The 22517-nt window shown below is 48.6% G+C and overlaps 1 pseudogene; it reads left to right on the plus strand.

Annotated features, from left to right (window-relative positions):
• Window positions 1-1630: 1630 nt before the first annotated feature.
• On the plus strand, window positions 1631-6910 carry LOC119310856 (annotated as a pseudogene).
• Window positions 6911-22517: the final 15607 nt, after the last annotated feature.

Below are 22517 nucleotides of genomic sequence, written 5' to 3' on the forward strand. Positions count from 1 at the left end.
AACTTGCTCGGAGTTCACACGCATTGTCTTCCAATGGATGTGCATTCCAAAACCAACATTATGCCTTCCCTCGAACTCAACAACGTCACTTGGGTCCATCCAATTCAAATCTTTCCTCACTTGTTCCAAAAGCTCTGCATAGCTAGGACTACTCTCAAACACCATGTCAAGCTCATCCGGGTCCGTCTCAACATTGCCTTTCAAAAAGGCCTCTTTATCCACATGATGAACATAAACACATGTTCTCCCCATCCCTATAGTAATCAAAAACACACATATATCAAGTAAGTACTTAAGAAAAATATTTGCACACATATGCCCTAACATATATATGAATTAATAACCCTAACCCCCACATAACAACCATAACCATAGCATAACCCTAACACCAACATCAAACACACATAACCCTAACACCAACATCAAACACACATAACCCTAACCCTAGCATACTATGGAAGCCTAACCAACCCAAGTTAGCAAAGAAACATAACATCATTCAACACAAATTTGCAAATCCAAGTCAAAACTAGGGTTTTCCCAAAGTAGCAAGATTTGAGCAAATGTGACAATTTCTATGGATGAAAACGAGGGGATCAGAGGAGATTACCTTAAGGGAGGGGTTGGCTTCGAAATCCACAGTCAAATACTCCGGATTTGCAAGATTTGAGAAGGATTTGAGAGGGTGGGAGAGGGAAAGAGAGGAGGGCCGCAAGTCTAAGGGTTTGGGTGGGGTGGGGGTGTGTGGGGTGGGGGTGGGAGGGAAGAGAGGGTGGGGCCAGCCCAAGTGGAACACAGACTGTGCAGCACCCAAGAGCTAGGCGCTGCACATCACATGTGTGGCGCCTAAGCCTTAGGCGCTGCACATGTGCGTGTGGGGCCGCAACTGGACCAGGGCTGCCACGTTGGCAGGATGTGCGACGCCTAAGGAAAAGACGCTGCACAGTAGGGTGCGACGCCCAGCTGTCGGGCGCCACACGAAAGGGTCAGCAGAGCGAAAAAATTTCGGAAGCAGGTCAGTTTGTGATTTGATTTGGGCCTCAGGTCAAATATGTCATTTCTGCCCCCATCCGACGCGCGGTTTCGAAGATCGCCGCGCTGACAGGGATCGACCCACGCCGCGCCGGCCGGCCGCCGCCGGAGCCGGCTCTCTCCGGGAGGCGCGTGACCGCTTATAGCGCACTGTGGCACGGCCGCATCCATACAAGCACACGATTTTTTTGTGCCGGACCGATGGTGACTGATTGCAATGGCCGTCGGTTGAGGCCGAGAGGAACGTTGAAGGTAAGCCGGCCAATCCAACAGCCTTCGGCGAGGGAGCATGGCTTGACTTTTAGGAGCAGTGGTGTGGCGAGTGGGTACGCGCGTGTGTGTTTTTACGTTTGCACGTGGTTCGTCTTTTTAGTGAGAAAAAACAAACGGCATGCATGCCATGCATGCACCGGTCCGGTCCGGCCTCTACTGGTTTGGCCCGGCCCCCGTGTCCCAGACCGGCCGGCGCGCACGCACGCCCCCACGCCTCGGGCCACGGGACCAATCAAAGCCGCAAGCCCTCGGCGACGAAAGCTGCAGCGCGAAATTGAATACGGCTTGGCACCACGCCGCCGCCGCGAGCCATCGTCAAAAGATCGAGAGAAGCAAAAGCCGCCCACGGAACCATAGCCCGCCCGCCCGCCCGCGACGACCAAGCAGAGAGGGAGAGAGATCACCCCTGCCGCGCGCGCTCTCGTCGGCTCGTCGTCGTTCCCCCTTCCTCTTCTTCCCGTCAGAGGCGGCGGCGGCGGCACCGCCGACAAGGTACGTCCACGGCACCGCACGCGCACCACGCCGCCTCATCCATTCGAATCTCAGCCCCGATACGCGCAAAAGAGCACCGCATCCGCATGGGCTGCTCGTATGCATGTATGCGCGCACTGTAGTTGATGTTGATCCACACCGTGGGGTTGGGGGCTACTCTGGTAGCAGTGGGCAGTGGCACCATCCAAGCATCCCCAACTTCACCACAGAGTTTCGATGCATTTCCTTTCCATTTGATGATGTGAAAAATATTTATTCTTCTTAGAATTGTATATAAACTTCTTATTCCTAGTTATATCTTTTTTCATGAACTCTTCCGCTCCGGTCCGGTGAATATTTTCTTTTCTTTTCTATCTATATCCATGTTGTTTGTTCACGCTCCATTTATCGCATTTCTGCTTGGTATGGCAAAAAAAGGAAAAACCTCAACAGAGTGCTTATAATGGCATTTCTTGGTGCCAGAGAAATGGGGCTCCTGGAGCTCTTCATCACGGCATGCATGCCCGTTCTCAACATGCTCCTGGTTACTGGTGTTGGATCATTCTTGGCAACGGACTCCGCTGGGATACTGGGGAAAGAAGCCAGGAAACACCTAAACTATGTGAGTGCTGCTAGTGACTGTCACCTAACAAATCGATCCACAAAACTTTTTTACTTATTTAGTTTTTCTATATATCATGTCCCTGTCATATTCCGTTTATTTTACCAATCTGTCCACTTCTTCCTGAACCAATTTTGTTTCTGCAGGTAGTGTTTTATGTATTCAATCCAGCTCTTATTGCAACCTATCTGGGAAAAACGATCACCATGGAAAGCTTGGCCAAATTGTGAGTCACACGCTTCTTCATTTTAACCTGTTGGGCAATCTTCATTGATTGTCAGTATCATGCATAATGAACTCTCCTTTTTCCTCCGTAAATAAATAAATAGATACTCCCTCCGATCCATATATTGTACTAAATCAGCGACAATTAATATGGATCGGAGGGAGTAACTCTTTTTAGAAAATATTTTTGATTGTGCTACTAGATGAGGAGAAGTAATTCTTTTGACTATTTATGATCCATGATACAGGTGGTTCTAGCCGGTGAATGTGTTCTTCACTTTCATCTTGGGGTTGATCTTCGGTTGGATCGTCATAAAAGTCACCGGGGCTCCCCTCAAGTTAAGAGGCCTCATTTTGGGTTGCTGTTCTGCTGGTACCTCTCTATCTTTTCATCTGAACCGTCAGAAAAATAGTAAATTCGCTCTCTATTTTAGACAAACTTCGTACAGTGCTTTCACACGTTTATTTCGCGGTGCAGTGCCTGCACTGCACGTATTTATTTTGCGGTAGGTTGGGCCTGGACAGATGCACTGCATTTACCTTGAATGAAAAGCTCACTGCTCCCCCATGCTTTTGGTTCAGACTAGTTCAGCATGCAAAAATCTTCTCAAAATCTTATGACTGAAATATGGAAAATGAGCATCAGATTTTTGATCCACTTATTCTTGTAAATCCTAGTGTCGGAAGTCAGTGCAAACATGCTAGTAAAAATACACAAATACTCATGTATAGACAACAACAAGGAGTATTAGAATCCGTGAAGGAGTATTAGACAACAACAAGGTATAGTGTTGATGTATAAAAAGCTATCAGCTACTGAATTTGTAACACCTGTAGAAGAAACAACCAGATTTTCAGTTATGATTATCAAGCACATTGTTTACCTTACCAAGGCAGCAAGCATCTGGCAAAGCTAAAATCTCAAGTGGGCCAGTACTGATTCAGAAGATCTTGGAAGTGCAGCAAAAGCACAACACGCAGTTAGTCCCTCTCAGTCCTTCTCATAATCTAACCTTATCTCCAGCTGGTACAGATAAGGTGTACTTCCCAGCATGCAAAAGGTGTAGCCATAGTACTGATTGAGTGACTGATAACCACACCTACCCACCTTTCACCATTCCATGAAGCAAAGATGGAGTGTTAGACCGTGATTCAAAGATCATGGTAATATATATCAGAAATATACCGCACCACCATGATAAGGATTAAGAGCAGACGTCACACGCCTGCTTTGTCCAGTTTAATTTTTTTCTATAAATCCTAGTATTCAAAGCCAACCAGAATATGCTAGTAACAAAAATACAAATAAGAGATAACAAGAAGAGAATCGAGTGTTGATGTAAAAAGAAAGCATCTCACATGCTAGTAGTACCTACTGAATTTCAAACACGGGTAGAAGAAACAACCAGATTGTCAGTTATCATTATAGAGCACGTTGTTCATCACCAAGGCAGTAACCACTCGCAAGCGAAAATCTCAAGTGGTCCAGTACTAATTCCAAAGATCATAAAGATGAAGCACCCACATGGCTGTGTGCATTGATAGATGCAGAGGCCGGGGTACAGCCCCTTTGCAGAGAAAAATAACCACCCACGCAGTTAGCCTGTAAGTCAGACTACGGGTCTTCCCTTCTCATAATGTTCCAGCTCCAGCTGGCACCACTGATAAGGTGTACTCCCTCCGTTCTGATTTACTCGTCGTGGTTTTAGTTCAAACGGAGGGAGTACTTGTCATCAAAATGAACAAAGGAGGATGTATCTAGACGTATTTTAGTTCTAGATACATCCCTTTTTATTTATTTTGATGACAAGTATTTACGGACGGAGGGAGTACTTCCCAGCAGGGAAGGGGGTGCAGCCATAGTACTGAGTGAATGACTGAAAACCACATCTACCAACCTGCTAAGAAATTTCAATTATTTGTTAGATAGACATTTGGAGTTACCTTGATGAACTGATCGAACTTGAGCAGCTCCACCTTGAGTAGAAGTGTACAATTCCTCCTCGTTTTGTTTCCTTTTTCTGCGCTGATAGTTCGTCGAAAATCTTCGCTTGACTTGGTTGGTGGGTACAGGCAATCTGGGCAACATTTTCCTCATCATCATCCCAGCTCTCTGCAAAGAGAAGGGGAGCCCGTTCGGCGCACCTGATGTTTGTCAGACTTACGGACTAGCGTATTCCTCGCTCTCATTGGCTGTAAGACTATTACACACACTGTTTTTTCTGTACATTTGTCCACATCAGGCAACCCTGATCGTGCTCGTTTGTCAAGGAAAACAGAACACCATGTCACTTTCGGTTATGATTGATTTTCTGCAGATTGGTGCCGTCTTTCTGTGGACGGGCGCGTATAACATCATTCGTGCAAATTCAAATGTCACTGAAGGACATGGCAGCTCGCCAATAATTCAAACAAAAGTCTTGGTTTCAGGAGGAACCGGATGTGCGGATTCAGAAGATAATCATTCAATTTCGAGTGGTCGTGTTGACGAATGCGCTCTCCCGTTGATATCAAATAAAACCAAAACAAAGGTTTTCATCGCTGCTGGAACTTTTTTTTTCTCTGCACAAGTTTTAGTACCCCACTATAGCCTACCTCCTTCACCTCCAAATCACCATACTCTGACACAGCACTCCAATAATTATCCCCCTATTTTGACAAAAATGAACTCCACTAAGTAAACCCATGATCCGGCTAGGCTAATCTAGGCGCCTACTACAGCAATAATGAATAAAACCGTAACAGTCTTGCCAACTTTCAGCACTAAACGATTTGGATTTGTGTTTGCATATAGGTCCCATTGTTGGAGAGAGCAAAAGGATTTGTATCGTCAGTTTCTGGAGCAGTTGATTTGAAGAAGCTATTCGCTCCTTCAACTATTGGAGTGGTATGCTAGTTTCGGAAACTACCAATTTTACTTCTGTATGGGGCAACATTGCGCTGCAATAGACTATTATTCTCTCCGTTCCTAAATATAAGTCTTTTTAGAGATTTCAATATGAACTACATACGGATGTAGAGAGACTTATATTTAGAAACAGAGGGAGTGGAAAATAAGCATGGCTGATTTGTATCCTTTGGTAGATTATTGGCTTTATAGTTGGAGGAACACCTCTGATTAGAAATGCTCTGATCGGCGACGATGCCCCTCTTCGTGTCCTTCGCGAGTCCGGTGAACTAATAGGGTAACACATCGGCCTTCTTTCTTTTATCTTGTAAAAATACTTCAAGCTGCTGTCACTTGTAACCATTGACGTTGTTGGTCATGCAGATGATTTATGTTGTTTCATCCCACATATCTAACCATGTTTACTTGTTTTTCTTCGCAGCGGAGCAGCCGTTCCATCCGTCACGTTGATCATGGGAGGGAACCTCATCACAGGTAACCTTCACCCTGCCGTCCTCGGTAGTACGGATGAATGATATGCTTACTGAAAATTAATAACGACAAAAAAGGAAATTACCAACACTTGAACTTTAGCCTGAAACACGGAGCACTAATTCCTCCAGGGATACGCGGAAGGGCGAGCGTCCCGCCGTCAGTGATCGCCGGCGTCGTGGTTGTCAGGTTTGTGCTGCTGCCTCTGGTGGGCACCGCGCTAGTGAAGGCCGCGGTCCGCTACGGCGTCATCCGGCCGGACCCGCTGTACCAGTTCGTCCTCCTGCTGCAGTACGCCGTCCCGCCCGCCATGAACATCGGTGGGACATCTGTTGCTAGCATAGCATGCAGTTCTCGTTTTCCCCGATTGCTTGACTGATGATTGGCGCGTGGGGTTGTCATCGTCATCATCTGCAGGGACGATCACGCAGCTGTTCGGCGTGGGGGAGAGCGAGTGCTCGGTGATCTTCGTGTGGGTGTACGCGCTCGCGTCCGTGGCCGTCACCATGTGGTCCGCGTTTTTCATGTGGACGCTCTCGTGACCGAGTCTCTCCCGCGCCGCGTACGTACGACGGAGTACAATGGAAGGCCGGCGAGGCGAGCCAAGAGCTATATCTATTCCATCCATGTGTCGAGGCTTATGGTGAACGGTGGCTGCCAGGCATCGCCGGCGGGCTCGAGTTGGCGAGGCGACCAACGGCTTTGAGAGAGTGGGCAGATGGGGCAGAGATCGCCTGGTTCAAGGAGAAGCATGTTCTGTACTATGTAGACATTAAGGGTATGTTTGGTTTAAGAACGAAGTGGAACGAAATATCACGGTTCCATTGCAGAATGAGTCGATTTCATCCTTTTGTTCTGTAGAAGCAAGTCCAAAGAGTGAAATGATTATATATTGGTGTTTGGTTTGAGAGATGGAATGAAACGGAATTCATTTCTCACCCTCCTCCTCAGCTTGATTTGACATCTCGCCCGAGGAGCGTGGCCTCGGGATTGGATCTGGCATTGATCCCGGTAAAAAAGTTATCACGCTCGCCCTAGACCTGATGTGACATCGGGCCTGGGAAAGCGGCTTATGTTTGTGTTAGATGTGTGTAGTCTATGTCTGGCATATATCCCCATTGTATAAGGGGTTGCCTGCACTTTGTCACACATGTATATGTGATGGCCTTTGGCCTTCAGTAAAGATCAGTTGCTCATTTATCCAACATGGAGCTCCGTGCCTAGCTTTCTCGTCGCCGGCCACCTCCTCCCCCGTCGCCGGCCACCTTCTCCGCGCCCGGCAGAAGTTTGCCCCTGCTCCTGTAGCTGCTCTGCCCGCGCCCAGTCCGCGCCCTGCCTGCCCCCGGCTGCGCCCCAGCCGCGGCTAGGCCGCGCCATCTCCGCCCGGCTGCGCCTCGGTCGCGCCCACGTCTGCTGCGCCGGCCACCGATGCCTCCGCCTCCGGCTGGCCGCCGCCGCTCCTTCCGCTGGCGCCGGTGCAGCCCAGGGCTGGCCCTCCTCCTAGGCTCCCCCTTCCTCCCGATTCCCCACTCGGGGCTGCATCGGGCTAGTGTGAACCTCTCAGTCCCCATCCAGATCGGGGAGAGTTGACAAAAAAAAAAAGAGAAAAAAAACAGAGGAGAAAAACAGAGATTCCTCATGTCTTCTTCGGGCTATGTTGCTGTTCCTCGGTGCTCAGTGATCTTCGATGGCACCAACTACGCTGAATTTGTGGGGTTCATGCGCATCCATATGCGTGGTCTTCTTCTGTGGGGTGTTCTTTCTGGCGAGGTCCCCTGCCCGCCATGCCCTGTTGCGCCCGTGGCCCCAATCCCACTGGTGCCGCCGGTACTTGCTGCTGAGGCTTCTCAGGCTCACCGGGATGCAGCCCAGGCCCTTGATGATGCTGCAGTTGATGCTTATGATCAGCAGGTATCTACTTATTCCGATGCTCTTTCGGTGTACCGCGATGATCTATCTGCTTACACTCAGTGGTGCAATGACGATGCTTGTGCTGTTGTTGTTATCACTGCGGGTGTCCTCCCTCAGTTTGCTTCGGAGTTCATGGGACTTGGCACAGTTGCAGCGATGAGGTCTTATCTTTGTCAGCACTATCAGCCCTCTGGTGATGCTCGCTACCTATCTGTGGTGCGTCAGGAGCACGCACTCCAGCAAGGTGATTCCTCTGTTGATGAGTTCTATTCACAGTGCTCTGCCATCTGGCATCAGCTTGACTCTCTTCGGACAGTTGTTTGTGGCACCTGTCGTTGCTGTCAGACTACTCGGTTTGATCTGGAGTTTCCGCGGGTCCATGAATTCTTATCTTGTCTCCGCTCTGAGTTTGAGCCCAGACGTGCTCACTTGCTTGCTCGTGGTCGTGTTCCTATCTCGGAGGTGCTTGCTGAGCTTCGTGCTGAGGAGACCCGCCTTCGCTCTGCTGGTTTGCTGGTGGTCCCGTCTGTGTTGGCTGCTCAGGCTCCTGTGTTGTCTGCTCGCCTCACTGCTCCACCGCTCCTACCCACACCTTCAGGGGGTGGGTCGCCCTGCTTATACTGGGAGGGGTCAGTCGCGCCATGACACCTTCTGTGGCTACTGCTCTCGGCCAGGTCATCCAGAGTCTGATTGCCGTGAGAAGAAGCGATACCAGAGGCGCTCCTCTTCCAGTGGGACTCCTGGATCTTCCTCGACTCCGTCACTCACTGACCAGGACATTGTGAGGCTCAAGCGTCTCTTGGCTTCCTCAGGCTTTTCATCAACCGGTTCTGCTGCTGCTGTGACTGCATCCACTTGTCCACCACCGCAGGCACAGTCAGGTACATCTTCGTGGGTTCTAGATTCTGGAGCCTCCTTTCATATGTCTTCTGATTCTTCTGTGTTTTCTTCTCTTCGACCTCTTGATTCGCCTATTAATGTTCTTACTGCCGATGGCACACCTCTTCCTGTTACTAGTCGTGGTCTTCTTTCCACTCAATCTTTTTCTGTTCCTAGTGTTTCACATGTTCCTCACCTTACCATGAATCTTTTTACGCTGCCCAACTTACTGATTCTGGTTGTCGTGTCATTCTTGATACCGACTCTTGCTCCATTCAGGATCGTCACACCAAGACTTTGGTTGGTGCTGGCCCCCGACGCCGTGAGTCAGAGGGCCTTTGGGAGGTTGACTGGCTTTGTGTTCCTTCCGCTGCCACCACTTCTGCCAGCTCCCATGCTCTTGCTGCCTCTTCGTCTGCGTCCTTCCAACAGTGGCATCATCGCCTTGGTGACATATGTGGCTCTCGTTTGTCTTCTTTAGTTCGTCAGGGCCTCTTAGGGTCTGTATCTGGAGATGTTTCCTTACATTGTAATGGTTGTAGACTTGGCAAACAGACCCAGTTACCTTATCCTACTAGCGAGTCTGTATCTCAGCATCCTTTTGACTTAGTTCATTCTGATGTCTGGGGTCCTGCTCCCTTTGATTTGAAAGGTGGTCATCGCTACTATGTTTTGTTTATTGATGATTTCTCTCGCTACACTTGGCTCTACTTCATGAAATATCGTAGCGAGGTTCTCTCTATATACAAACGATTTGCTGCCATGGTTCACACCCAGTTTTCCACGCCCATTCGTACCTTTCGTGCTGACTCCGCTGGAGAGTATATCTCCCAGCTGTTGCGTGGTTTTCTCACGAAACATGTTACTCTTGCCCATTTCTCATGTCCTGGTGCTCATGCTCAGAATGACTTTGCCGAACGTAAGCATCGTCGTCTGCTTGAGACGGCTCATGCGCTGATAATTGTCGCTTCTCTTCCACCCCACTTTTGGGCTGAGGCTGTTTCTGCATCCACCTATCTCATCAACATTCAGCCATCGACTGCTCTGTAGGGTGGTATTCCTATGGAGTGTCTCACTGGTCGATCTCCTGACTACTCAGCTCTTCGTATGTTTGGATGTGTGTGCTATGTCCTTCTTGCCCCGCGAGAACGCACCAAACTGACTGCTCAGTCGGTTGAGTGCGTTTTCCTTGGCTACAGTGATGAGCACAAGGGCTATTGCTGTTGGGACCTTGTTGGTCGCCGCTTGCGCATCTCGCGTGATGTGACCTTTGACGAGTCTCGCTCTTACTACCCACGTCCTTCTTCCTCGAGCTTCTCTGTGGACGATATTTCTTTTCTTCTTCTTTTCGATACACCCTGCTATGTGCCTCATGTTTCACCTCATCCTCCTGCACCTCTCCTTCCTTCTCCTTCACCACCGGCCCCATCTTCCACATCCTCCTCCTCTACCTCTCCACCATCATCTCCAGTCCGTCGCCCTCTATCACCGTTTCCTCTCCACTATACTCGTCGTCCTCGTTCTGAGGATGCTTCCCTTGACATGCCTTCCACCTCTGGTGCACCTCCCTTCACGTCTCCCCCGGTTCATAACCTCTGTGCTCGGCCTCGCCCCCCGCCTGATCGTAGTAAAGATCAGTTGCTCACTTATCCAATAGTTTGCTCCTGATCTTGGATTGAGACCAAGCCCGAGAAGATCAGCTCTCCGCGAAGATCCGTAGTGTACTCCATGTTGTCAAATTTTACGATCCGGCTCTGGAGCAAAGGAACCTCGGCAAAGTCGAGTTGGCAACAAGGGTGACACCGCCGAAGATGAACATCTGCCCCGGTGGGAAATCACGTTGGAGCTGATCTAAGCGTTGATCTTGACTCCCATCGAACCGTGACAATCATCTAGTAGGACATGCATGGATCACCACTGTCGGAGCTAAATCTAGCAGATCCCTCAGTAGGGTATCCTAAGCTAGATGTCTTCGTACGATGGTAACAGGGACACACAGTTTTACCCAGCTTCAGGCTCTCCCGTGGAGATAATACTCTATGTGCTACTTGTGTTTTATTGTGTTGGGTGTGTGTAAAGTACAAAGCGCTGAGAGATTTTAACCTTGTCTATCTACGAGCCTAGACCCCTATTTATATAGCATATTGGGGACCCTAGGTTTAGATGGATCATAGTCGGTTAGGTATTAGGAGTCAGAATCCTCCATGAACACAACATCTTGTCTTGTACTCCAAGCCTTCCGGAATCTTTTTCTGATACGTCATGGGCCTCCCAAAATGGCCCAGGACGAAGCTGACAAGGGGTCCTCAGCCTAGCCACCAAACCGGGAGTCGACGTGGTGAGAGACCCCTTAACCGGGACACCGTCATACCCTGAAAAAGGGGTGAGTGCAAGAGAACACACCATGAGCATTGTCATTGACATCGTGTTTTGCAGATAATTTTGAGAAAACATCTTCAAATGGTTCGACTGGCTTCCTGGTTGTAGTTGGGAAAATATACATTGTTTTGGTGGGTGGTCAGCACCATCGATTGTTTATTCGACGTGTATTTCGAGCTGAGCCATCCAGCTACCCTTTGAGCTTGACGCTTCCCTGTCGTTCGAACAAACCTGGCGAGTGCTTGGGCTGCTGAAGAACATTCGCACGACTTGAAAAACCACCAGATGCTTGTTATGGGCATCGCCTTCTAATTGGCTAATCATCCAGGTATTGCCTATGCGAATGAGAGCCTGTTGTATGTCTATCTGGCCTTCTTTAATGCTGGTTGGTGGAGTCTATCTACGGTTGGGTGTACTCGGTACTAGAGGTAGGACAGTTATCATTTCGCCATACAATCATATTCAATTGGTCAGTAGTTTCTTGTTCTAAAGGCAAATATGTGCTGCAAATGGTGCTCTATGACAAAAACAAAAAAATGCAGTGGGGATTGCTAGTAGTATATGGATCGGCACATGATGAATTCAAAGATGAATTCTTAATTGAGTTGGCTACCTCCTGTAGTGGCATGAGTATACCCTACATAGTGGGGGGAGATTTTAACATCCTGAGGCACCCTGGAGAGAAGAATAAGAAGATGGTGAACAACAAAGCTATTGGCCTGTTCAATTCCATTATCAATACCCTAGCACTTAGGGAAATCCACATTAGTGGGGGCAAATACACTTGGACCAACAATCAGGCCCACCCCACACTAGAAACGTTAGACCGCATCCTTATGTATGAATGTTGGGAGGATGCTTTCCCACTTGTTTCTGTGAGGAAATTAGTCCGGGAGATTTTTAACCATAACCACCTGCTACTCTCTTCCGGGGAAGAAGGGCGTGAAGCTCCGAAACCTCATGAATTTCGCTTTGATTTATCCTGGATCAAAGATGACAATTTCTTGCCCACGGTTAGGAAAATCTGGGCTAGGAAAGTTGCTTCGTCGGACCCCATAGATGTCCTGAATATCAAACTGAAAAGATTCAAAACTTATTTCAAAGGGTGACTCCGGGTGTAAATCCTCTTTTCTTTTCTTACGTAAATCCGGGTGACTAGGGCCGGCTCCGGGTGTAGCAAAGAGAACCGGGGGGTCGTAATTCGGAGGTAAACGGGACTGCGTTTTCTGATGTCTCCTCCTCATCACCTCATTGGATGCGTTTAAGCTCATCGTGAGCTGGTAAGCTTCTGACTGCAAGCGCTATGCCCGGGCGTCGAGAGCCGCCTGTTCTGCAGCTAGTCTAGTATCCTCAGCTGCCAAGGCCTCCTTGGCCTGAGCTATCTCCTCACGCACGTGAGCTACTGTTGCATCGTGCTCATCCTTGTTGGAAGGGATAACCGTAGCGGTTAACAGGGCCGTAAGCTTGTCCATGAGATCTATCAGCACCTGAGCCGGCGGGCGCACGGGGCCGCCTGCCCCGGCCGCTCCTGATCCGGACATGCTCGTTGCCGCTGCTGTAGAATTTGAATCGGGCTGGGTTCCAGCCATGAAGATTCTGGCCCATCTTGGCGGCTCATCGGAGTCCGGAATACTGATGCCATCGGAACAGCCCCCGAGCGCGCCGTCTTGTACCTGATATAACGAATCTCTTGAGCCGGCGGACGAGTCACCATCTGAAAGGACGGCCGTCTCACCCCCATCTTCAGATCCAGAAAGTTCCTCTCTGTGGATGCAGCCCACGAAGGCACGCCTCATGACCGGCTGAGTCCGGGTCTTCCTCGCACGCTGAGCCGTCTCGACGAGGTTGGTGCAGTTGTCTAGCTCAGGGCCCGGCTCACCGATCCAGCCGATGAAAACGTGGATTCCGCCGAAGGGGACCAGGTATCCGTACTAAATTGAGCCGGCGTCGGGACCCCAGCCTTCGTCGTCGATGTAGATCTTTCCGCGACGACTCTTGGTCATCCGGCCCACTACGTACCCCTTGAGCCCTTCGAAGCTGCCCTTCAAGAACTCAAATCCACCGTGCGCTGGCCCCATGGTGAGCGCCAACTGTCGTGGAATAGTCACGCCAGATCTCCTCGTGAAAGGACTTAGTTGTGGAGCCATCTCAACTAGGAAGCTTGAAGGGGTTAAATCGGGACAAGGGACACGAGAGAGTTTATACTAGTTCGTCCCCTTACGGTGAAGGTAAGGCCTACGTCTAGTTGGGTTGGTATTGATGTTTCGATAACCAGTGAGTGAGACACGCTATGCCCGGTTCTCGATGAGTTGTTTCTTGCCCTAAGTCGCCAGCAGGTCATCCCCTTATATACACGGGTCGACGCCCACCGGCTTACAGAGTCCCGGTCGGCTTATAAACAGAGTCTGGCTCGGTGACCAGTTAAATCTACCTTACGTTACAAGTCATGCCATCATGGTGGTTTACTACAATGGGCTTAAGCCGCCCGTGGGCCTTAAGCTCCTTATTGAACCGCCATCTTCATGCTTGGTCTTGGGCTTCCTCTGATTAGTACTCTTTGCGTAACCCGGCCCCTCCTGGGCGGCTTACACAAATAGTCATATCCCCAACACCGGGGGTGGCCTGTACCGTGGGATCGACGGCGACCCGAGGCGGCGGAGCTTGAGCTCGATCTCGAGCTCGGGCGGTTCTGGAGAGGAACTGGGGGTGCAGGGGGATGATATGGTGGTGCAGAGGGCGAGTGGTGAGGAGAGGAGAGCTCGGGGGGGCTTAAATAGAAGAGGGGCAAGGTGCACCGTGGCTCGTGCACCGGCGAGCTTCTAGCCATTGCTGGAGGCCACGGGAGCGCGCATGGGCGTGTCTGGGGTGCTCGTGGGGTTGGTCTAGGGCGAGCGGAGAGAAGAGAGGGAAAGCAGGGGGCCCAGGGCACCGCGCGTGTGAGCGCGCTCACTGGTGCGCTCGGGCGGCCGGCGCGCATGCGAGCTGGGGCGAGAGGAGGGAGAGGGAGGAGGGGGACAGAAGCGTGGCGTGCTGCGGACGTCGAGGAGCATCGGCTAGCGTGAGGGGGAGAGCCGAGGTGGCCGGAGGTTCTTGGTAGGGGGCGGCTACAGTGCGGGAGCGCACTGTAGCGCGCTCCAGAGCATGCAAATGGACGGCATGCCATTTTTTTGGCAAAGTGGGCACAGCCAAGCATGTCTGGTAGCTCTAGGGAGGAGTAAAGAATGAGGGAGGGGCATTGGATGCCCTGGGTGGCCACTGGAGTGAGGAGGGAGGTGAGAAAGGAGAAGAATGTTGCTGTCCAGAAGGGTAAATGGGGATGTTTCACCCTTCAATCATTGAGTTGAGGCCAAGGAAGAGTTACTGGAGGTGCAAGGGGACTCTGAGGGGCTGTGGTAAAAAGTTGAGCTCAAGGAGAATAGTGTTAGTGGTCGAAATGGTGATTTTTGAAAAGTGGCAGAAGGTGTTTGATAATGGTTTGGGCCAGTAGATGATTTCCAACTGCCATGGGACTCCACAGGGTGAAATGACACATATAATTAGGGGCTTCCACCAATTTGGAGCTTATTTGGGCAAAGTTGCCAATGCAACTTTTGTAAACCCTAGAAATTTGCAGAAATGAACTTGTGTAGATCTAGTTGAGCAAATCACTTCCCCTTGATGAACCACTTAGTTTAGTGTCATCATTTAGGGTTTAGAGCATTCCCACAAAGGTTGAGAGCAAAATAAGAAAGTTGACAATGTAAAGTTGTTCAAATATGATTTCGGACAAAGAGGGTTTTGAGGCACTTTGATCAAGATATCATTTTCTCCAACTTGTGCCATTTGGTCTAGATACATAATTAGAACATTGGAGCATGTGCACCAAGTTTGAGAACATTTGGACATGTTTGGCAGTGTAGAGTTGCTCAAACTTCAAAATGGACAGAAATGGTTTTGAGGAGATTTGATGATGTTATGCTGTTCTCCAAGACATGAGGATTGGCAAGATCATCCAACATGTCATATGTGACATGCTAGAATTTGCTTGGAATTTGTAGAGAATATTTCCTTTGTAAATATTTCAAAAGCTTGAAATATCTAGAAAGGGTTTTTGAGGGGTTTGACCAATAGTTTGAACATGACCATGTGTTGAAACTCTTATATATGGACAATATATGTCCACTGAGTTTCCCTAAATTTTCACAAATATTTTTAAAACATTAAAATAATTTTAACCTATTAAAGACCATTTCTGGCCTAAAGAAAAAGCCTTTAAATAAAATAGCAAGATGACTTTTAAAATTATACTTTTGTGGTTTTTGGGAGTCCTATACCTAATACGAATCAAACATACTCTTTGAAAGATTTTTCATACCCCAAATCAAGTACTTGCAGTGCAAACCTCAATTCAGGGGTTTTTGGAAAACTAAATTTAGAAAATACTTTTTGGCCAAATTATTTTTGTAAGAAAATTCTATATTGTACTATACACATGGTATGATCATTGGGCAGAAGTTTTGGATCAAGAAAGGAAGTATAGAAGGTGAAGCTATGTTGACTTTTAAGAGCACTTGAAAACACAGAGAGAAAACCAACTCAAATAATGCAAAAGTTTTTGTCAAACCACACTTTATCATGATTTATCATCTTAAGTGTTGTGCCATGAAAATCAGGGTGTGACAGACCTACCCCCCTTACAAGAATCTCGTCCCAGAGATTCCCTAACTAGGTGCGGAAAGGAGTATGGAAACTTGGATTCGGGGTAGTCTCCACGTCCTCATACTGCTTTTGTTTCCGAGTGGTGCTCCATTGAACCTTGAGGTACTTGATGGTGCGGCTCCGTGTATGACGTTCGGCTTGATCCAGGTTGCTAAGGGGTTTCTCACGTAGGTCCGGTTGGGCTGGGGGTCGATGGCTCGATGATCGATGTCCTTATTAGTGCTCGGGCTAGCTAGGAAGTCGAAAACACTCCTGGAGTTGTGTCATGTGGGAACATTACGCACAGTGGGTACCTCAGGTGGTAACTCTAGCTAGTAACTGTCTATCCTTCGTCTTGCAGTGACCTCGGAGGGGGTTGTTAAATCTTGGCGTAAGCTTCCCTTTGACATGGAAATGCTTGGTTCCTTTGAGAGAAGTGGCTTGCAGATACACCTGGTCTTCGAGGCGGATGTTTACTTCTTGACGATGGTGGTTGGTGTAGTTCTTCCTTCTAGACATGGCGGTTTTAAAATGTCTTTTAATCAGCTGAACGACTCTTCTTCCGTTTTTGGGTAGACAAGTACGTCGCCAAATAAAGATGACAACTAACTTGTCCAAGTATTCCATGAAGTCCATGGGGTACGCAAAGTAGGTTGGGGTATTGGTGGTGGTCTCGATTGAGCATTGGCAAAGGTCTTCTCGTCCTAGAGCCAAAGCCCGTGGTCATGATCCGACCATGTTGTGGTTTGGTGGGGCTTACGAGTTTCAAAGGTTCTAGTGTGCGTGTGAATGCTTATCGTCTCATCCTTAAGCATAGTTTGTGAGATGCCAATAGTTCTACCTAGTCTTCACATCATATTACCAAAAGAATCATCTCGTATAGGTCAACTCCAATCATCACTCATGTTATTCATATGCTCATGGCTCCCGAGACGGGGTCTAACAAAATCATACATTTCAACCATACCCAACTCATATGCATGGCTATCCTAAGGAAACACGTCGTAAGCCACTCCAAGATCCTATTTCCTTACTATGAATCAACTCCAACAGCCCATTAACTTCCATTAATCACTACAATCCAATGTCTATGGTGTTCCACACGATCTTCTAATGTCCTATAATCCCCAAATACCTGAAAGAGCTATCTCTACTATAGTCAATCCACCAATTCCCGTCTTCGGGGTCAAGTAACTTCCAACCTCAAGCTTATATAGACCCCTAAATCAACTCCGACAATTAATCCAATCTCCTAGTTTATTATCCACCGAGAAACATGGTATCATAATTGAGATCATCAGTAAAAATCCAATTTAATCTGAACCATGTAGACTTATTCATCATCTAGACTCCATTAGGATCACTTATTTAATCCAAATATCATGGTGAGCTATCTTCTATTAATATCTCCTGGCTAAGTCAAATCCTTATACCTTCCAGAATTTCATCGTGCGATCATAATTGTCCTACAATATCCAATGTACTCCATAGGTAATGAATGTTATGCTACTCTATTAACATGATCCTACCAAGTTCATTAACTAACATGAAAACCTAATAATCCACCAAGAAGTCTCGGATAATTCCTCAAGGTCTCTGATATAAACTCATCAAGTCATTTGTCCTATTTCGATATCCTCGAATAGGTCTACCCTATGGCATTGTCAGTTCTGGTGCTATCTTTGGATGATAATGTGCTCATTCACTATGTCCACTAGTTCCATAATGAACTAGTGCAAGGTTACGGAGGCTTAGCTGGTTCTCTTGCAGTTTTGTGGGTTAAGCACTTGGTTAGGGATTCGAGCTGTGAAGTCTCAAAGGGTCTAGGGATGGGTTTCTAATCTTGAGAGGTAAACATAACTCTACTGGGCTGCTCTTGGCCGAGGAGGCTGCAGCAAAAATCTCCAGTGCTAGTTGGTCGCCGAAGTAGAATCCTTGGTGTACCTTGTCTTGCCGGTCTTCAGTTGAGGAGAGAGGGATGAGAGGGAAAAGCATCATAGATGGGGGGAATGCTTAAAGGTGGGTCTATAGTGCAGGTGCAAACAAACAGGTGCCAAAAAGGCCACACACAATTTCATTAAGATAAGATAGGTGATATAGTCGCATACATGATGCCTAAGGCAAAAGTGCAACTTATATCAAAACACAAAAAGATAAGTACAATCAACACTCAACATGGTTTCATTTGAACCATCATATGGACTCGACTGCGCATAGGGGGTACACGACTCATCCTACCCTAGGGGTCCTCGGATTCAGTAGTCGTGCTTGCTTCATCACTTTGAGGGAAAGGTGTCCGGTCTTCAGCTTCTAGGTTCTCCTGGGTGCCAATGGACATGCGACAGTCGGCTGTTTGTTGGGACACGTCCTATTAATATGCATGAGTTCACCACACCCGTGACATGTGACGGAAGCAAAAGGGTTGCTATTCAGTCTTGGGTATTGTCGTCGGGGGCCTGACGATGATCCTCTATGAGGTGGATATGGAAATCCATTCCTATGCCTTTTGCGTGGGGTTTGGTTGCGAGCTTTCTGAAGTCCCTTGATTTGCTGCTCCCGATTAAAAATGTGGGCTTCTAGGGCAGTGATTTACTGTTCTTGCTCGACCACCTTCTTCTTCTCGAGGCAGTGGAGGTGTAGAAGTGGAGGGAGATCTTGGCGAGCCTTGAGAAATGCTTCGGTAAGGTGGCGTAGAAGGTAGTCTCCTGTGTTAACGAAACGGATCTGGTACTTGAGGGTTGGATCCTCGTCTTCTGGGAAATCATCACTTGAGTCGGAGCTCCAAATCCGCTCTTGCCAGGCAGGTAGCGGGTGGCATGTTCTTCTTTCATTTCTGGAAGGAGGTCTCGAAGACGGAGGAGAGCTTCATATGCCACTTGCTAAATGGCTAGGTCTCTTGTTGTCATAGGTGGTCCAACGAAGAACCACCCCTGAGGTGAGGTCTTGGCAGGCACAAAAACCTTGGCGTAGAACTCCTTCTCTAACACATCATTTTCTAGTTCGTGCAAGGTGTATATGGGCAGCAAGGGATAGTGGCATTGTTGGAGGCAATCTCTTAGGAGTGATGGAAATCCTGTCGTAAGGAGTCTCAAGGGGGCGACGGCCATCTACAAAGGTTGAATGGGAGAGGTCAATAAGGGAAATATATTTTGGATTGGGTAAGCTTTAGAAAAGAAGAGAAGTTTATATGGTCTCAAGCTAACTAACGTCCATGCTAACTAAGGCTTCCTACAGTCGGGATGGCTCTGATACCAGCTCTGTGGGGACCCCGACTCATAAGTCGTGATCACTGACTGCACGTGTACAGTGATCCCAGAGATTAATGCTCACTGAACACACAGAAGCTGAATAACAAGAGTCTTACATCCATACATACCGTCTTACACAAATTATGACCACTATGGTCAAGTCTTACATAGATAAAGCCACAAGGGCTGAATACCAAATAAACTTAAGCAGCGGAAATCTTCGTCGATAAGTAGAACCCATGCCATCTGCCTTAACCCTACAGGCATTCTGACTGGGAAACATCCTAGTTCGCATGTTCGTCTCCAAAGAACTCTTCTTCGAACTCCTGTACTTCCATGCCTGGCCAATTAAATAACCAGTGGCAAGCCAGTGAGTACTTTGAATGTACTCGCAAGCAACCCATGTTTTGGTCCAAGATGTAACAATGCATGATATAGGTAAATTTTTGCAGAAAGCTAGTTTTGAGTGCAATGACATGTTCAACAACTTGTAACACATGCATCAGGAGAATTCAAGTAACCATGCGGACAGGTTGCAGATATCAACATAAATAGAGTGGGCATCAACCCAACTCAATCATGTCAAGTCCCTTGACTTGACCCAAGTAGTTTTATCAACACACACATATGGTTTGTAGAACTCTGGACGTAGTTTAAGCAGCACCGCCCAACTGTCCTTGACCGTGGACACGGCTATTTGAATAGTTTTACACTCTGCAGAGGTTGCACACTTTACCCACAAGATCCGGGGAACTTCCGTGTCATCCACGACCTGCGGTACCTCAAGTACCCGGGGTAAGCACCCGATCACTATCTTTCCCTAGACGACACTAACAAGGAGTCCACTCCTTGTTCCGTATCCTCACGATGTACATCATACGAGACTCACTCGAGATCGTAACATCCGAGAGGGGACGCAACGGTGTATCCGGTGCCCTATAAAAACAGTCATGGCCGCCCTACCTGGCACAACCCCGTCCCAAGAGAGAGCACCAACTCTCCCCCGTCACTAGTAATGCGGGCTCCAAGCTAGTATCGGCCTAGGTAATCAATAATGCCCTTTCCCATACAAGGGTAGAGTGGTTGCGCATGTAAGGTTGGGACAGTCGACAAATCTTAAATCTAATCCGTTTTCGAAAATAACACACACACTTGCCTTGGTACACCACTTCGTCATCAAGTGGTTACCCATCTCATCATCTCCCTCGGGCATAAGTGGCACCCGACGGGGTTTTCAAAAAGTCTTTTGAAAATACTTTGTCTCTTTCACCATGCATATACCCGTCCCTTTTTGCGGAGCATCTACTTTAGCATCCTATCTACTCCCACCGGCATAACCCTCATAGGAAGGTAGGGTCATACACCATGCAAGTATCAACGAGGAAGTAACGGTGGCAAACCACCCCATGTGGTCACCACGGTATCATGTCTCTGATGCAAGCAATAAAAGTGCTATATGACATGCATAAAAAGTGTTTCATAGACATGGTCAAAGGGCTGCTTGCCTGGCTCAACAAAGTCTTATGGGTCTTCAAAGTCTTCTGGTCCAACTCCTTCATCAGCAACGCAATCTATCATCGTAAAATAATAACGAGAAAAATAAGGCAATAATAAAACAGAAAAACCAAAGTGCTCAGAAAAATGTCAACTCATTTTTGTTAAATACTAAGGTGAAAACTAAGAAGGGGAAAATTCCTAGTTTTGGATTTGGAGTAGCAGAATAGAAGGAATGGATTTTCGGAGGGGTTTAAATATATTCAAATTAGAATTTGAATATGAACAGTACATAAAAGTTGGTTGGTCATGAATGAAAGTTATACCATTAAATAGGTGGGATTTTTATAAAAGTATGGGAGTTGGAATTATTGCATTTAGATGAATATTTAATCTTGTGGAATTTTTGCAAGTTTGACAGAAAAGAAAAAGGAAAAGGAGCATTGTGCCTGCTGGGCCAGAACAGCCGCCGCGCAGCAGGCCCCGCCAGAGAGGCGGCCCAGCGCACTGGTGCACTCGCGCGCGCCAGGTTTAAACCTGATGGGCGGGGCCCAGGCGTCAGTGAGAGAGAGGGGGCAATGGAGGGGAGAGGCTGACAGGCAGGGCCCGCCTGTCATCCCTAACCCTGCGACAGAGGGCCGGCAAGCTCACCGGCGACGTTTCCGGGCACGGCGGCGTGAGATGATGGCACCGTTGGACTCCTCGTCGTGTCGCCGTTTGGGTGGTGCCGGAGTTGGCCGGATGGGAGTAGTGGTTCGCCGGCGACGAGTTTCACGGCGGAGGAGCGTCGGGCGTCGATGGCTCCGGCCGTTTCTGACTGCAAAACAAGCGGGAAAGAGGGGGAATCAATTAGTGAGCTATGGGCGTTCCATACAAGCAATAAAGAGGGTCGGGGTGGCCTGTATCGTGGGATCGACAGCGACCCGAGGCGGCGGAGCTCGAGCTCGATCTCGAGCTCGGGCGGTTTTGGAGAGGAACTGGGGGTGCAGGGGGATGATATGGTGGTGCAGAGGGCGAGTGGTGAGGAGAGGAGAGCTCGGGGGGGCTTAAATAGAAGGTGGGCAAGGTGCATCGTGTCTCGTGCGCTGGCAAGCTTATAGCCGTTGCTGGAGGCCACGGGGGCGCGCGTGGGCGTGTCTGGGGTGCTCGTGGGGTTGGTCTAGGGCGAGGGGAGAGAAGAGAGGGAAAGCAGGGGGGCCAGGGCACCACGCGTGTGAGCGTGCTCACTGGTGCGCTCGGGCAGCCGGCGCGCGTGCGAGCTGGGGCGAGGGAGGAGGGGGACAGAGGCATGGCATGCTGCGGACATCGAAGAGCATCGACTTGCGTGAGGTGGAGAGCCGAGGTGGATGGAGGTGCTTGGTAGGGGGCGGCTACAGTGCGGGAGCGCACTGTAGCGCTCTCCAGAGCATGCAAATGGCCGGCATGCCATTTTTTGGCAAAGTGGGCACGGCCAAGCATGTCTGGTAGCTCTAGGGAGGAGTAAAGAATGAGGGAGGGGCATTGGATGCCCTGGGTGGCCACTGGAGTGAGGAGGGAGGTGAGAAAGGAGAAGAATGCTGCTGTCCAGAAGGGTAAATGGGGATGTTTCACCCTTCAATCATTGAGTTGAGGCCAGGGAAGAGTTACTGGAGGTGCAAGGGGACTCTGAGGGGCTGTGGTAAAAAGTTGAGCTCAAGGAGAATAGTGATAGTGGTCAAAATGGTGATTTTTGAAAAGTGGCAGAAGGTGTTTGATAATGGTTTGGGCCAGCAGATGATTTCCAACTGCAATGAGACTCCATAGGGTGAAATGACACATATAAGTAGGGCCTTCCACCAATTTGGAGCTTATTTGGGCAAAGTTGCCAATGCAACTTTTGTAAACCATAGAAATTTGCAGAAATGAACTTGTGTAGATCTAGTTGAGCAAATCACTTCCCCTTGATGAA

The sequence above is a fragment of the Triticum dicoccoides genome, chromosome 5B (genome assembly GCF_002162155.2).
Source record: "Triticum dicoccoides isolate Atlit2015 ecotype Zavitan chromosome 5B, WEW_v2.0, whole genome shotgun sequence".
NCBI classification, from domain to species: Eukaryota; Viridiplantae; Streptophyta; class Magnoliopsida; order Poales; family Poaceae; genus Triticum; species Triticum dicoccoides.